Raw genomic sequence first — 16,367 nt, 5'->3', positions numbered from 1 at the left:
GTTTACGAAGTAAATTATACTCTTATGTTATAGCAGATGAAAATAATTCATTAAAAAAACGTGTTCATATGAGAGCAAAGGGCGTCAAAAGATCAACTGTAAGACAAATAACTTTCGATGATTATAAAAATTGTTTAATTAATCATGTTATTTTAAAAAAGCAACAAAATATTATAAGATCACATAAACATGAAGTAACAACAAGAACAATTGAAAAAATTGCTCTCAGTTGGCAAGATGATAAACGACAGTTAACTAATGGTGAAACTGACACTCTGCCTTGGGGATATATACCTGTTGAACGAATGTGTTTGAGTAAAAGTATATTTAAAAGAAAATATGAATGATGTAAATAAAAATTGTATAAATGTATATAATAAAATTATTGTTAGAAAATAAATACACGTTGCTTTTTTTATTTATTAGTTTATTGATTATTTATCCATTGATTATGACTATTGTCAAATCCAAGATATTTTACATACATCTGATTCCCTCGTCGTTTCAAAACTTTTTCAATCAAATAAATGTCGGAATGTCGAACTTTTTGTAGCTCTTCAGTATAAAAGCTTCCCTGTATTGGATTTCCTTGATAGTCTTTAAGCTTATACGTTACAGGTGATGTTTTATTAATTTTAGTAATTGTGAATATTTCGTTTGTCCAATTTGGTTTATATCCTTTATCAAAGACATGCTTATATTTACTTATTCTTACATGTTGATTTAATTTAAATTTGATTTTAACATGACAATGATTTAAACTTTTAAATACAGTTTGTTTTAATATTTTAATATTTTTACCAACAACTTCAACTGGTTTCATTTTAATTGTGCGATGTTTTGTATTATTATATTTTTTAATTAATTCTGGCAGCAATTTCAACCATTTATAATTTCCTTGCATGCTAAATTCAAAAAACATTTTGTTTTTTAGTGTTCTATTGAATCGTTCAACTATTGATGCTTTTAAATGAGTAAATGTTGAATACATATGAACATTATATTTTTTTAACATTGTTTTGAATGTTGAATTATAAAATTCTTTTCCTTGATCCACATGAAGATTTTTGCATATTCGACCTTTTTGAATATTGATTCCATTGCTGCTGTTACCTCTTTTCCAGTTTTATTTTTGAGTCCAACAGCCCAGCTGAATTTTGAGAAAATATCAATGACTGTTAAAATATAATTATATCCAGAATTGATCTTTGAATGTTCAATCATTTCAACAAGATCAGCTTGCCACGTTTCATCCTTATCACGAATATCAACTTTACGTCGTAAAAATTTTTCTTGCTGGAGCGTGTAACTCACGCACAACGTCTCTTTATAATCAGTCATAGTTCACTGACGGATGTATACAGACTGATTTTTATATTAATATATTAATATATTAATCCACATTCTCTCAACTCTTCAATAATTGACATGATCTCATTATCATGATTCGGATTACCAGCTGTTCTTGATGCTACTAATAATCGTAATCGATCAACAAGTTCATTCGGATCGTCCCAATAGATATAATTGACTCTAGTTGGATTATTTTTTCTAAGAGTCATAACCGTTGGTAATAATCCAGTACCATAATGCTCATTATTAACATTCTTATGAGGTGCAATAAAATCAATGTATTTCCGAGATGCTGAATTTTTTATTGGCATATTAGATCTATGATATTGATGATGTGCATTTGTATTATTAATAATTTCATTATAATTTTTTTCATCAATATCAGTAATAGTTCTTCTGTCTGGTGATTTCATAAATAATAATTCCATTAATCCAGGTGTTATTTTGTATGGTGTATCAAAAATATTTAATTCATCATCGTTAAAGAAAATTTTCGCATTTCCAATTTTGTAGTCAGATTTTACTTTTTTTACACCATAATCTTTATCCCACTGTATACTATTGATTTTTCCTAAGTAATCATCTATTAAATCTTTATTTGATTCTTCCACAAATGTTTCCTCACCTTCATCAGCAGTATCATATTCAGCTTCTTGTTCATAAACTGATTCTTCAATATCAGAAGTACTAAAATTGTCCTCATGTGTTGAATTATTTTTTTTATCATTCGTATTTTTTTCATCTGGAAATGATTTATCATCATCAATTAATGATTTTTTGCTAACCGTTGTTGTTGGCAGTTGTGCAGCTAATTTGTTGAGCGGTGTGACAACAGGTTTAAGATATTCATTTGCAGCATCTGATATATTTTCTTTCCCTAATTTTATCAATTGATATTTTTTCCGAATAACGTCTTGTACTTTTTCAATTTCACTTAAAAATTTTGTTTCATCAACTAGTTCTTGCTCACAAAGAGGCATGTTGTTCCTTTGCGATTTTACAATTAACTGAGAAAATTTAACAAATTGTTTTGTTATTTATAGTTATAAAGCAGTCAAAATTTTTTCTATATCTCCTTTATCTATATCTCTATCTTTATCGATACACAGGAAGCAATATTTTTCTTTCCAACAATCCACACACATCTGACGGAATTTACTATACTCCATATCAATATTAACGTGATCGTGATGTATATGCTTTAAATTTGTATCATCTTGTGGGAAGACTATTAAAAAATTGATATTATCACGTATTAAATGTTTTGGTATTCGTGCATATGATTGACATAAATAAAAAGAATCAACAGCTTTGTGCCTTCCCATACAAAAAAATGCTTTTATATGATCCTGCTTTTCAGTTGCAACATCATCAAATATAAACAACGAATTTGGTTTTGCTTCATCAACTGGTACGACTTGATCGTTGTCGGAAAATTTATAATAATTTATTTCTTCAAGTGGTTCTAGTAACTTTTCTAAATATTGATATTTTGGTTGGTATAATGATTTACTATAAATATAAATATTTGCAAATCGTAAACCATTTGGATCAACAATTAAACTCATTAAAGCGTTCGTTTTACCACAATTACTTCCTCCAATTATCGCACATCTTATTGTATTCGGTAGTAAATCACCATGACGTTTTTCTATTAAACCATTACCACTTTTTGATGTAATTATATCAAAGTTTATAACTGGTAATTTTAGAGCTTGTTTCTGGTATTCCATCGTGATGAGCACTGAGCTCAAATCATATAAATTCAACCGTTTTATACCAAAGCAAATCAGTCTGTTATAAGCTATGATTGAGCATACATCAAAAAAGAAAAAGAACAAAAAACGTTGTGGAAAAGGAATACTCAATAAAATAATCAACAAGTTACCATTCGAACTCCATCTGCCTGGTTATTCATATTGTGGACCAGGTACCAAGTTAGAAAAACGTTTAGCAAGAGGAGATCCGGGAATTAATCCTTTGGACGCAGCCTGTAAAAATCACGATATTGCATATTCGAAAAATCGCAACGATATCAAGGCAAGAAACGCAGCTGATGATATTTTAGCTCGTGAAGCAGCTAAACGTATTTTTTCTAAAGACGCAAGTTTAAGTGAGAGAGCAGCAGCTACATTCGTTACTGGAGCAATGAAAGTAAAATCAAAATTTGGTATGGGTTGTGTTAATGAAAAAAAGAAATGTACGAGAAAAAAAAAAAAACCATTATCTTCGTTGAAAAATAGAAAAATAAAAAAAAAGACTGGAGGAAAATTAATAAAAAATAAAAAAAAACGTGCAGTTAAAAAAAAGAAAATAACAAAAAAGAAAATATCATTTTCAAAAATCGTACAAGCAGCAAAACAAGCAATGAAGGGATCAAATAATTCATCAGTTGCAATTAAATCAGCAATAAACGGTGCGAGAGCAGCTATTAAAAAAAATGGTGGCAAGAAAGCTATTACAGTACCTAGAGTTTTACCAGTTGCTAAACATATCGGTGGTGCACTACCACTTTTAATCCCGATTTTCTCAGCTATATCAGCATTGGGTGGATTAGTTGGTGGAGCATCTGGTGTTGTCAAAGCTATCAATGCAGTAAAGACAAGTAAAGAACAATTAAATGAAAATAAGCGACACAATAAAATGATGGAATCAATTGCAATAGGAAAAGGACTTTATTTAACACCACATAAAAGCGGTATGGGACTTTATCTCTCTCCAAAAAACTTCAACTGATGCTACCACAAAGAGCTTTAACTGACGGTGATTTATTAAAATTTGCTAAACAATCAAAATTGCTAATTCCGTGGAGTTTTTATGCGAAATGATATGCCAAAAGATGGACCTTGGAAACAAGAGTGTGGAATCATTAATTTAGATGATAAAAGGAATCCTGGAACACATTGGGTAGCATATAAAAAACTCAATAAAAATTCAGCAATATACTTTGATAGTTTTGGCAACTTACAGCCACCGAAAGATCTTGTCAGTTATCTTAATGTTGGTAGCATCAATTATAATCATAAACGTTATCAAGATTGGAATACGTATAATTGTGGACATTTATGTCTCGCATTTCTCACAGGAAAACTATAAAAGCAGAAGAAAAGAAAATTTCCAATCAGTTATTTATCAACCTTGACAATGAACGATACGTTTACTTTAACTCTCACCGGTAAATCTTCAGTCTTAGAAACTGATTACTTTCCACCCATACAATTATCAAGTGAAAAAAATTATTCATTAGCACTTATTTCATTTTTATCATTTAATTCATTACCAAATATCGATCATGAAAATAATATGATTACATATTTGAACAGTTATGATACAATTGAAATACCAACTGGAAGTTATGAAATAGATGATCTAGCTGCTTACTTAGAAAAATATAATATCAAAATTACATATAATAAAAATACTCTACATTCATATATTACAAGTGAAAGAGACATTGATTTTGTAAAACCAAAATCACCAGCACGTTTACTAGGATTTACACCGAGAATATTGAGTTCTAAAACAAAATATGAATCAAACTACCCGATTAATATTTTAAAAGTGAATACATTGAGAATCGAGTGCAACATTACAACAGGAGCTTACGTGAATCAACAAAAGTTCATACAATATATAACTTTTTCCTGCTGCTACCACCTGGTTATAAAATAATTGAAGTACCAGCTAATCCAATTTATTTACCGATTACTGTTAAAACCATTGATCATTTACAATTAAAAATTGTTGATCAAAACGGAAAATTAGTGAATTTCCGTGGTGAAACAATAACCATTACGTTACACGTAAAATCATAGGAATGGGAATTTGCTTCAATTCACGCGCTATAAAACGTGGGGCATCGTATAAAAGCAGCACATCATGGACACCTCCAGTCAGTCTGAATCGAGCAGTCAAGAAGTTGACATCTCAGAATATAAATTACCTGCAGAGTCTAGGTCTAAAAGTAAAAAAAAATTTTGGAACTTTAATTGGATAAATATAACTTGTCTTAATTGTTTTACACGTCAAAATGAGTGATGAAAATATTTTCGATATAAACGCGCCAGTTCAATTTAACAATGAAATATCCAACTATGAGCTACATGCTCATCAGTCATTTGGATCAACGAGCTTCGATAATAGTGATGAAATAAGAATATCAATACAGAATCAAGATTTGTTTGTTCTACCATCAAAAGCTACATACGTATGAGTGGAAAATTAACGCAAGAACGTGTTGCTGCAAATGCAGAAGATCCACTTGCTGATATTTATCCTTTAACGTTAGTAAATAATGCTATGTGTTTTTTGTTTGATGAAATGCGTTATGAATTAAATGGAGTTTTAATTGATAAATCAAAGAATGTTGGTATAACATCTACAATGAAAAATTATTTGTCATTAAGTTCAAGAATGAATTATGAAAATGCAGGGTGGATAAATCAAAATGGTATGAAATTGATAAATGATGATGGATATTTTGATATATGCGTTCCATTAAATATAATTTTTGGCTTTGCTGAAGATTATCAAAAAATAATTGTCAATGCGAAACATGAACTCATTATGATACGATCACGTTCAAATTTGAATGCGATCGTACGAGATAATGAGAGAGTTCCTAATATGCCAGAATTTGATTTAAAACTTACAAAAATTGAATGGCTTGTACCGTATATAATGTTATCAAACAAAAATAAAATTGATATAATGAAATATATACAAAAAGATCCTGTCATTTCTATTGGATTTAGATCGTGGGACTTATATGAGTATCCATTGCTGCCACAAACAACTCATCATATATGGACAGTGAAAACTGCAACTCAACTGGAAAAGCCACGTTATGTTATTCTTGGTTTTCAATCAAATAGAAAAAATGATTGGCAAAAAGATGTAACACATTTTGATCATTGTAAAATAACAAATGTTAAACTTTATCTTAATTCTCATATTTTTCCATATGGGAATTTGAATCTAGATATTGAAAAAATCTGTATGTATGCTAATTTTGCAGAGTCTTACTATGGCTCAAAAATAGATTTAGTAACAAAAGATAATTTTATTAAAAAATCTCCATTAATTGTTATTGATTGTAGTAAACAAAATGAGTTTTTGAAGACTGGTGCTGTAGATGTACGCTTGGAATTTGAATCAAAAGAAAATTTTCCTCAAGGAACGACAGCATATTGCTTAATTTTACATGATAAAATAATTGAATATAGACCAATAAGTGGAATAGTACATAAGTTAACATAAATTAATTGTAACCTATGGTTTTAATTAAATAAAAACAAACGAAAATAATTTGATTTAGTGTATTTATTTATTTATTTATTCACATTTCCTCATCATCATCGAAATCACGTAGATCATATGTACTATCATCTAATATTACATCTTGGTTATTTTCACCATCAAGAACCATGGTTAGTGTTCCTTTCTTGACAGCATTTTCTAGCTCCTTAAATTCTTGATCATCTTGATTGAAATGTGTAGCAAATCTTTTTGGTAGATATGCATAATTTTCATTGTTGATTTCAACTGTTAGCGCTGGACCATACTTTGATGTTGGAAATCTCGCTACTTTAGTAATTTTGTATACTACTTTCCTCTTTAAATCCTTCAAAGATTTGCGTTGGTTAGCTTTTTGAAGTTTCTTTGCTTTTGTAAAACCCATTTTTAATATCTGTAAATGGAAAAGTTATTTTGTAGTTAACAAAATAATTGAAAAACATTGAAAGTATTGATAAGTTAATAAAAATTTATAAATATATGGTTAAACTTACTTGTTGGTTTTTAAGACTGGGCGCACTACAGCTGATGGACTGAACGATGAGTGATGCTTAGTCTCTGTGCACGAGAATATATACTAAATCTCAGGTCCCCCACCAACGAAAAAGTTCCCTTTCCTCTTTTCACTAAGAGTGGGGGAACGTTGTGATTGGTTAATATTTTGTGGGAGAAGGGAAAAACAGGTTATGCTTATCCCTACTATAAGTTTTTTAAGAGTGGGGGAACGTTGTGATTGGTTGATATTTTGTGGGGGAAGGAAAACCAGGTGATGCTCATCTCGACTAAAATTTTTTTCTTCTTAGAAAATAGTTTTTACTTTCTATTATTCTAATCTCTTAATCCTTTAATCTTTTTTCTGGAATTTATAACAATAGATGTGAAAAATATTCTTTTGAGAAAAGCTAATAATTCCTGTTTGAACATGTTTCAGTATATTTTCTAAAATTTAATCCATTGTTGTCAGATGATTCATCAATTTTTATAACAATGAAATCTAGTCAGTATTTTTTTTTTTTTTTCCTGTTCAAACATGTTAAAACTTGTTGAAACTTGTTTCTATTATTTTATTATACAAACTAAATCTTTATTTTTTTATATCTTATATTTAAAGGAAGGAAGGATAATTCTAAAAAAATTAACAACTTTTAAAAATTTGGTTTTGCATCATTTATTCATTAATAAAATTTAATTCTCCATTATCAGTTCCTTCTTTACATTTTAAACAATCTTTTTCTAGTACATAATAAGATATTCCAACTTCATCTTCACAATCATTTTGTATTGGATGTTTTTTACATCGTTTTAATTTTGAAATTGTTGGATTTGAACGTTGTTCTACTGATAATTTTTCCCAAATTTCATCAATTTGATGTGATGCAAATTTTATAATAGCCATCACTGGAAGTGCAGCAATATCTTTTTGTGTCAAGTCAGTTATATTTTCAACTGCACAAAAATGTAAAATGGATTTTTTCATGTTGGCTCTTGTTGAAAATTTTTTAATATACCAGTATTTGTATCTCTGTGCATTTTCATATGCACATTTGTAAGAACTGCATAAAGGATGTGAATTCACATGTCTTATTGCTGGATGTTCCATCTCTAATATTTTTATATCTGGACATCCTAGGTCTTCCAAATTGAAAATTGTCATTGGATTAAAACGTAAAATAAATGTTAACCATTTTTTTCTATCTTCACCTTTGACAAATAAATAATTAAACTTTCCAACTAATTCTTCAATGATTATTGTTGATACGTTATTATATTGATCACAACCAGCTTCCCAAGATATCCCATGATAATTGTTTTCACAATTATTCACAGTTTTTTTATATTCTTCTGTTAGATGTGATTTTTCACAAGGTGGTTTGAATATTTTTATAGTTGGTGAAGATCTTGAATTTATAGGTTGGATAACCAACTCTTTTACAACAAATAAACCTTGAGGTTCTTGAAATCCTTGGAAATCAATGAATGCTGACATTTTGTTTCAATATATATCTATTCAACTCAACTCAACTGAATAGTGACCAGTTCTGAACTGATGATATTCCTTTTATACCTCTGGATATCCACTCCCCTCTTTTTCCATCCCTTCCACTTCCTATTTACCCCCTCCACAACTTATTTTATAAACATCAAATAGATGATGAAATAATGGAATTATTTACAATACTTTCTGTAATTTGTCTTGATGATGCAAGAGCTAAGGTTCCAACCTATAAAATGATTGGTCCTCAGTTCAAACCATCATCAAGACAAATTTTTTTTTTTTTTTTCAATTCCATCAACATTGTTTTTATATGAATAAAAAAAAAAAAATATTCCTTCGAGCCGGATTCGAACCAGCGACCTCTGGATGTCTCTCATATTTTAATCAAACCAATTACAGTCCATCGCTTCTACCAACTGAGCTATCGAAGGCAATTTAGTTTTTCATTAAATAATATTTGAAGGAATATTCTTTTACCGACAGGAAAATAGCATAATCTCTTGTTTGTTTCAGAGGATAGCGTGCCAAACTCTCATGCCAAAGGTCTGAGTTCAAATCCCGGTTAGGGAAAATATTTTTTTTTCATTAATAATAATAATAACACAAGATGGCGTCTTTTAGAAACCAAAGATAACATTTAAAAAAATCCAATATGGCGTCTTACGGAAAAAAACAATATGGCGTCGTATGAAAAATGGGACCCGGGAATTTCAAAATTTCAAAAATTTAAAATGGCGTCTTTTAGAAAAAACCAATATGGCGTCTTATAGAAAAACCAATATGGCGTCTTATGAAAAGTCGGACCCCCCATGACGATTTGACCTAATTAATCAATTAGAGGACCCCCTGTGGCGATTTGACCTAATTAATTAATTAAGTGACCTAATTAATTAATTCGAGGACCCCCCGGGGAGATTTGACCTAATTAAATTAATTCGCGGACCCCCCGGGGTGATATCCGCGGATTCCGCGAAATCAATCGCGAATCACGGTGGGGGGTCGCGGGGGGAAGGGGTGGCGCAGCAGGGGGGAGGGGGATCACAGCGGGGGGGTGAGCCAGGATCCTCCTATGTATACTACTCCTCACACAAGGTTAAAAATTCCAAGCCCGTGTCAAGCTTGTATTTACAGTCATTGCACAAGACTTGTTATTCCAGGCTTGTACCAAGCTTGTGTCAATCATTAATTCCAAGCCTCACACAAGGTTAAAAATTCCAAGCTCGTGTCAAGCCTGTATTTACAGTCATTGCACAAGACTTGTTAGTCCAGGCTTGTACCAAGCCTGTGACAATCGTTAATTCCAAGCCTTACACAAGGTTAAAAATTCCAAGCTCGTATCAAGCCTGTATTTACAGTCATTGCACAAGACTTGTTAGTCCAGGCTTGTAACAAGCATGTGTCAATCGTTAGTTTCAAGCCTCACACAAGATTAAAAATTTCAAGGTTGTGTCAAGCCTGTTTTTCCAGTCACTAGACAAGCCTTGTTAATCCAGGCTAGACACAAGACTGTCCCCTCGATTTTTCCCGCCCTACACGAGCCTCGTAATACAGCCTTGTTTCAAGCTGGTGCCCATTGTTTCACCAAGCCCGACACGAGATTTGACTTATGCATATATTTAACTCAAAAAAAAAAAGTTATAGTAATTAGATATATAAATTTAATATAAATTTCAAATAAAAATTATCAGGCTTTGACTATTGTGTGAGGCATTCGCGAGGACTGTGTGTTTAGTCTCAATAGAATTTATTTATATAAAAAATTTTGACGACCACTTTTATCAATATCCCGATGGTCGACATGATAGGGCATTGGACTTCCACGTGAGAGTCCCCGAATTGATCCCGCGTCGTGTCCCTAGTTTTTTGCTTATAATTATTATCGTTTAATAGAATTGTCTGAATTAAAAAATAACAATGTCGGAATTATTAAATTAACAATAATAATAGATTAACCATAATAATTTATTTATATTTTTTTTAGGGAATTTTAATTTCCTATTGTTTTCGCTTTTCAGCTGGACCCCCCCCCCAACCATGGTAGACTGAAAATATTATAACCATAATTAATCTAAATACGATAAATTTGGTAAATATAAAGAAAAATACTGAATATAAAAGAAAATACCATAAAAATGGGGAAAATATCAGTAAATATAAAGGAAAAATACAGAAAAATATATGAAAATATCGAGAGAAAAACACCGAATATAAAGAAAAAAATACGATAAATATAGAAAAATTTAAAGGAAAAATCATTGAATATAAAGAAAAACTACGATAAATAATGGGATTTATATAAATTATTTGTGAGAAATTTTAAAAGACAAAATCATTGAATATAAAAGAAAAATACGATAAAAATGGGAGAAAATATCTGATAAATACCAGTAAATATAAAAGGAAAATACAGAAAAACACGATAAATATTAGAGAATATCACATAAATATCAGTAAATATAAAGGAAAATATACGAAAATTTCATGGTAAGATCACTAAATATAAAGAAAAATACATTAAATATGAGAAATTTAAAGGAAAAATCACTGAATCACAAGTGGAAAAAATATATTTATTAGAAATATAAAATAAGTTTAATTTATATTTAAAATATATGTAAATTTAATTTAATTAATGTTTTAAAAAAAATATAAATTAAATTTAATTACATGTAGTCACATTTAATTTAATATAGTAATCTATATCTATACAAAAATAAAATGTTTTTTTATATTTTTTTTTCAAAACATAAAATAAATTTACTTAAAATTTTTTCAGCATTGCAAAAAAATTTGGATGTACTTCAAATTTAATTTATATTTTTTCAAAATATAAAATAAATTTACTTTTAATATAAATATAGTGCATATGAATTAAATATAGAAACAATGTAAATTAAATAAGTATTTTTAAAACTTGATAATCAAATTAATTCACATATATTTTAAATATAAATTAGAAGACTGATTCATATTTCCAAAATATATTTTTCATAGGAATATAAAAAGAAAAACACGATAAATATGGGAACATATAGTACTACCCCTCCCTCCTTTCCTCCCACTTTATCCTCCTACCCCTTCACTTCTCCCTGAAAATATTTATTTAAAAAAAAAAAAGAATGAAAAGAATGATATTTATCTAAAACAAAAATCTTTAATTTTACTTTATTTATAAAATGTCAAATTGATATCAGAGAATGTCAACATAAGTCACCTAAAATATAGTAATGTTGATCCATTTCAGTTACAATTCAGTTACAATTCATTTACAACATACAGTAACCACAATTTCTGACATAAAATAAAACAAAAACGATAGAACAACTTGCATAATGAATCAATAAAAAAGAAACATCGATCATTTTAACAATTTTGTAAACAGATCAAAGGGAATTTTTTTCAAAATCAACAGCCAATATAATCAAAGTGGGTAAAAAGAAAACAAGAAGGGGATAATCCAAACATGACGAAAAAGAAAAATTAAACTAAATGAAAAAAACACAACAAAAAGATACAACGATGAAAGAAAAATTACAAAATAGCAAATTTAAAATAAACACAATATGGTAAATATAAAAAATAAGAAATAAATATAATAAACATAAGGTAAAAACTAAATTAAAAATTCAAATACAGTGATACAGTTCGAGCACAAAATTATACATAAAATTGAGACAAAAGAATGGAAAAACGAACGAGAACAGGCAAAATTACGATCGACATGCATAAGTGATGAAAGCGATAAAATAAAGGTGTATTTTTTGGGCTGCAAATAAATATCATGGATTAATTGAAGTACAGTTATCAATGAAATTTATCAAACAAAATGTTTTTAAAATGAATGATTATTGAAATAATCAATTATTCTATGTTTTGAATAAACAAAATATATACAATCACTGGCGGATTAGTGAGAAAAGTTAATGAAATATACCCATCGATAAATAATAAAAGAAATAATGATACCGGTAGAGTCTAGTATAAAACTTGGAAGACGAAGACGAGAATGAAAATATTCAAAAATTAATTCGAGTTTAGAAAAATAAAAAGAAATCGTACATTTACCGAATAATTCATTTACAGGTTAAATTATTTTTTAAATAAAAAAACAATATTATTAATAGTGGTACTGATTTTTTAGATATAATCATAAAATCATAATAGCACTGGAGGAAGTAGAATTTATATATTATTCAATGACAGGACGGTTATTAAGAAAAAGAACAATATCATTAGACGGCAGTGGATTACAGTAAAAAATCAAATTTAGATGAAAAAAAAAACTAATTAAAGATACTAAATTTACTAAAAAAATATATATTTCAGATTGAATTCAATATATGTGGAATGAAGAGGCAGAAAGTTTTGAGGAAAAAGGGTGACGTATTAGCACTGAAAAAAGAATTGAAAATAAATAAATATAAAAAAGATTAAAAACTTTTAACAACGACTTCGACAACGACATAAAAAACTAAATCCTAATTCAACAAAGGGAAAAGTAAAAAGTAAAAAGAAATAAAAATATAATATGGAAATTTATAAATAGATTTTTAAACATTCACAGAGTAAAATCATGGTACAACAAAATAAATAAAAACAAAGGAATTTAAAAGGTGAAGAAACTGATTCGGAAATGAGAGATGACCCATGAAGGAACAAGCAAAATGAACGAAAATTAAATAAACTTTACGCATTATAAAAATAAAAAATAAATATTTCTATTCACGAATCATTTTTATTCGTTACCTCAATTTTCAATAGACTAAAAATTGAAATTAAAATTCCCCCCGAAGGGAAGGCACAGTTGCTTCAGCAACTGTAATATTGATTTTTTTTAAATTGTTTTTGGAAGCTTGAGTCAAGCCCGAGGCAAAAGCCTTGGCACAAGGCTTGTCATCAAGCTTGTAACATAGGCACATTTCCAATCACTTAACAACCTTGGCACAAGCTTGTAGCACAAGCTAGTCACAAGCATGTGAGCCTTGTGCCAGGCCTGGCACAATCGTTTACTCCTACCTGGGCGTTATTCATTGCGCTGTTTTTATAACTTGTAAAATTTCTACGTAAAAACATCCCGAGTAGAAATTCAGGTCAGGTTCGGATCAAGCCCTGATCAGGCTTGCCTGATTTCAAATCCAATCTGGATCCAGATACTGGATCCGAACCTGATCAGGATGTAACGCTTTTTCGTAAGGTTTGGATCCAGAATGGATCAGGATACCTGATCAGGCTGTAGTAAAGATACATGATCCATAATGGATCCAGATACTGGATCCGAACCTGATCAGGATGTAACGCTTTTCGTAGGTTCGGATCCAGAATGGATCAGGATACCTGATCAGGCTGTGGTAAGATACATGATCCTATGGATCCAGATTCCGGATCAAAACTGGATCAGGATACATGATTTATTCAAAAATTAATAATTTCAAATTTATTTTTTTTTTTTAATTTGAAATCGCTTAACAGAATACAAGATAAACTTTATTATTACAAACTGACCTATTGATAATTTACCTAACTAATTATTTGCTGACTGGGGTTCGAACCCTTCGCCACGGGATTACAACGCTAGTACTTGACACGCTCGGCCATTGAGGCATTCGATAATTCGTACTAATTTGGTCCTCATAGGTTCACCACAAATTGCCTGATCAGGATAGCATCAGGCTAACTGTATTTTTATCATAAGGGAATGGCACAGTCAGATTCAGGACAAGACTTTGGATCAGAAAAATTATTTGAAAAAAATAAATGCAATAATTTTTTCAATGATCAAAGGTTGATCCAGAATATGGATCAACTACTATTAAGGATAAAATACAGATAACCTGATACTATCTAAATCAGAGCACTAATTAATAAATTAAACGCAAATTTGATACTTGTTTCTTCATCCATTTTAGGATCAGCTAGCCTTACTCTATCACTTAATAGAGTAGCCTGATCCATTCTGGATCAAGACTGGATCAAGAAAAAATTGTGAAAAAATAGAAATGCAATAATTTTTTCTTGGTCAAATTTAATCCAGAATGGATCGGAAACTACTCTAATAAGGATAAAATACGAATATTGCCTGATGCTATACCTGATCAATTTGAATTTGTAAAATTCAAGACGCAAATTTGATACTTTTTCTTTATCCATTTTGGATCCAGCTAGCCTTACTCTATCCTTAATAGAGTAGCCTGATCCATTCTGGATCAAATCTTGATCAGAAAAATTATTTGAAAAAAAAATTCAATAATTTTTTCTTGATCAAGATTTGATCCAGAATGGATCAAACTACCTAATGAGATAAATACAGATAGCCTGATGCTATCCTGATCAGGCCATTCCTACTCTATCTTTAATAGGGGTAGCCTGATCCAGTCGGATCAGGACTTGAATCAGAAAAAATTATTTAAAATTGAATAAATTTAATACTTTTATCTTGATCAAGTCCTGTCCGGACTGAATCAGCTATCTAACAAGAAAAAGATGTAGTTGCCTGATCCAGGCTTGATCAGGATGTGATAGAGTTACTTGAATAGGGATAGCCTTACGATATCCTGATCAGGCCTGGATCAGTGTTCAGGCTATCCTGAACAAGTTTCTACTCGGGATATGTAACATTTTGAGTTACATAAATAATAATTTAAGAATAATGAAATATTAAACAGAGAAGTTTTACGAACAAAAAACCTCCGGTGATAAATAATCATAATAATAAAAACCCATCATGCGGACGATAGAGTTTTTGAATGCGCTTCTTTTATACCTAGTACGAAGACTCTATGTTACATAGTTCGCAAGTTATGAGCTTTTTTTTTTTTACGGAGGCTAGGAGCCATAGGCATCTAAAAAAAAACGCTCATAACTTACGAACTAAGTAACCCAGAGACTTCGTACTAGGCTCAAAAGAAGCGCATTAAAAAACTCTATCGCCCGCATGATGGGTTTTTTCCCTTATTTATAATAGTTTTTGAGAAAAAAAAAAAAAACTAAAATTTGACAAAAAAATCGGATATTTAATTTTTTTGCTCGAAAACTGTTATTGAGAAAAAAAAAAAAAAACCCCAATGCCGTCATTAGATTTTTTTAAGGCGCATAATTTGAACTTAATACGAACTCTCTATCTTGATTATAACAAAAGTTATGGCTCGCCGAAAAAAAAATAAAAAAAACGGATCAAAAAATGTCATCATAGAGTTGAAATAAAATGTTTATAAGGCTCCAAAAGAAGCTGTGAAACACTCTATTGCCTTTCTTTTGAATATGAATAATGTTTTTGTTAATTAACGGTTAAAATATGTCTAAGCAATAAAAATAACAATGGCCCTAGCCGGAGTATTGAAAATTTTTAATCTTCAACGGGTAACGCTGGCCACATGCCCCAACAAATGTTACCACGTCTTTTTTTGCCGATAAATTCAATACTGCGGCTGAGCCTATGGCTCCTAGCCTCCGTAAAAGCATATATTTGTTTTTCTTAAATCAAAATTCGGATCCGGTTTAAGTATAAATTCGGATCTATGCTGGATATGCATTTTGCAATTCGATTTTGCTAAGGGGTCCTTATTATAACCGGATCTGGATTCCCTGATCTGATCCGGATCTCTACCGGCGTACATTACGAATCGGACCAAAATTTCCACTCGGGTAGCTACATCAAACAAAGTAAACCAACATTTGTTTTCCACTATCTTTTTTGTCTCACTTCCCAGGTAGGATCCCACAAGGG

General features: G+C 30.1%; 1 non-coding gene across 1 annotated transcript; it reads right to left on the bottom strand.

The window, feature by feature from the left end:
* Positions 1-8,976: 8,976 nt before the first annotated feature.
* Trnay-gua lies at positions 8,977-9,075 on the bottom strand. The gene is made up of 2 exons: positions 9,038-9,075; positions 8,977-9,012 (listed from the first exon to the last, which is right to left on the bottom strand). It is a non-coding gene; the product is annotated as a tRNA-Tyr (tRNA).
* Between the last annotated feature and the right edge of the window lie 7,292 nt (positions 9,076-16,367).

The sequence above is a fragment of the Aphidius gifuensis genome, linkage group LG2 (genome assembly GCF_014905175.1).
Source record: "Aphidius gifuensis isolate YNYX2018 linkage group LG2, ASM1490517v1, whole genome shotgun sequence".
Taxonomy (NCBI): Eukaryota; Metazoa; Arthropoda; class Insecta; order Hymenoptera; family Braconidae; genus Aphidius; species Aphidius gifuensis.
The sequence above is the reverse complement of the archived record's forward strand: the minus strand, read 5'-3'. Positions and strand labels throughout refer to the sequence as shown.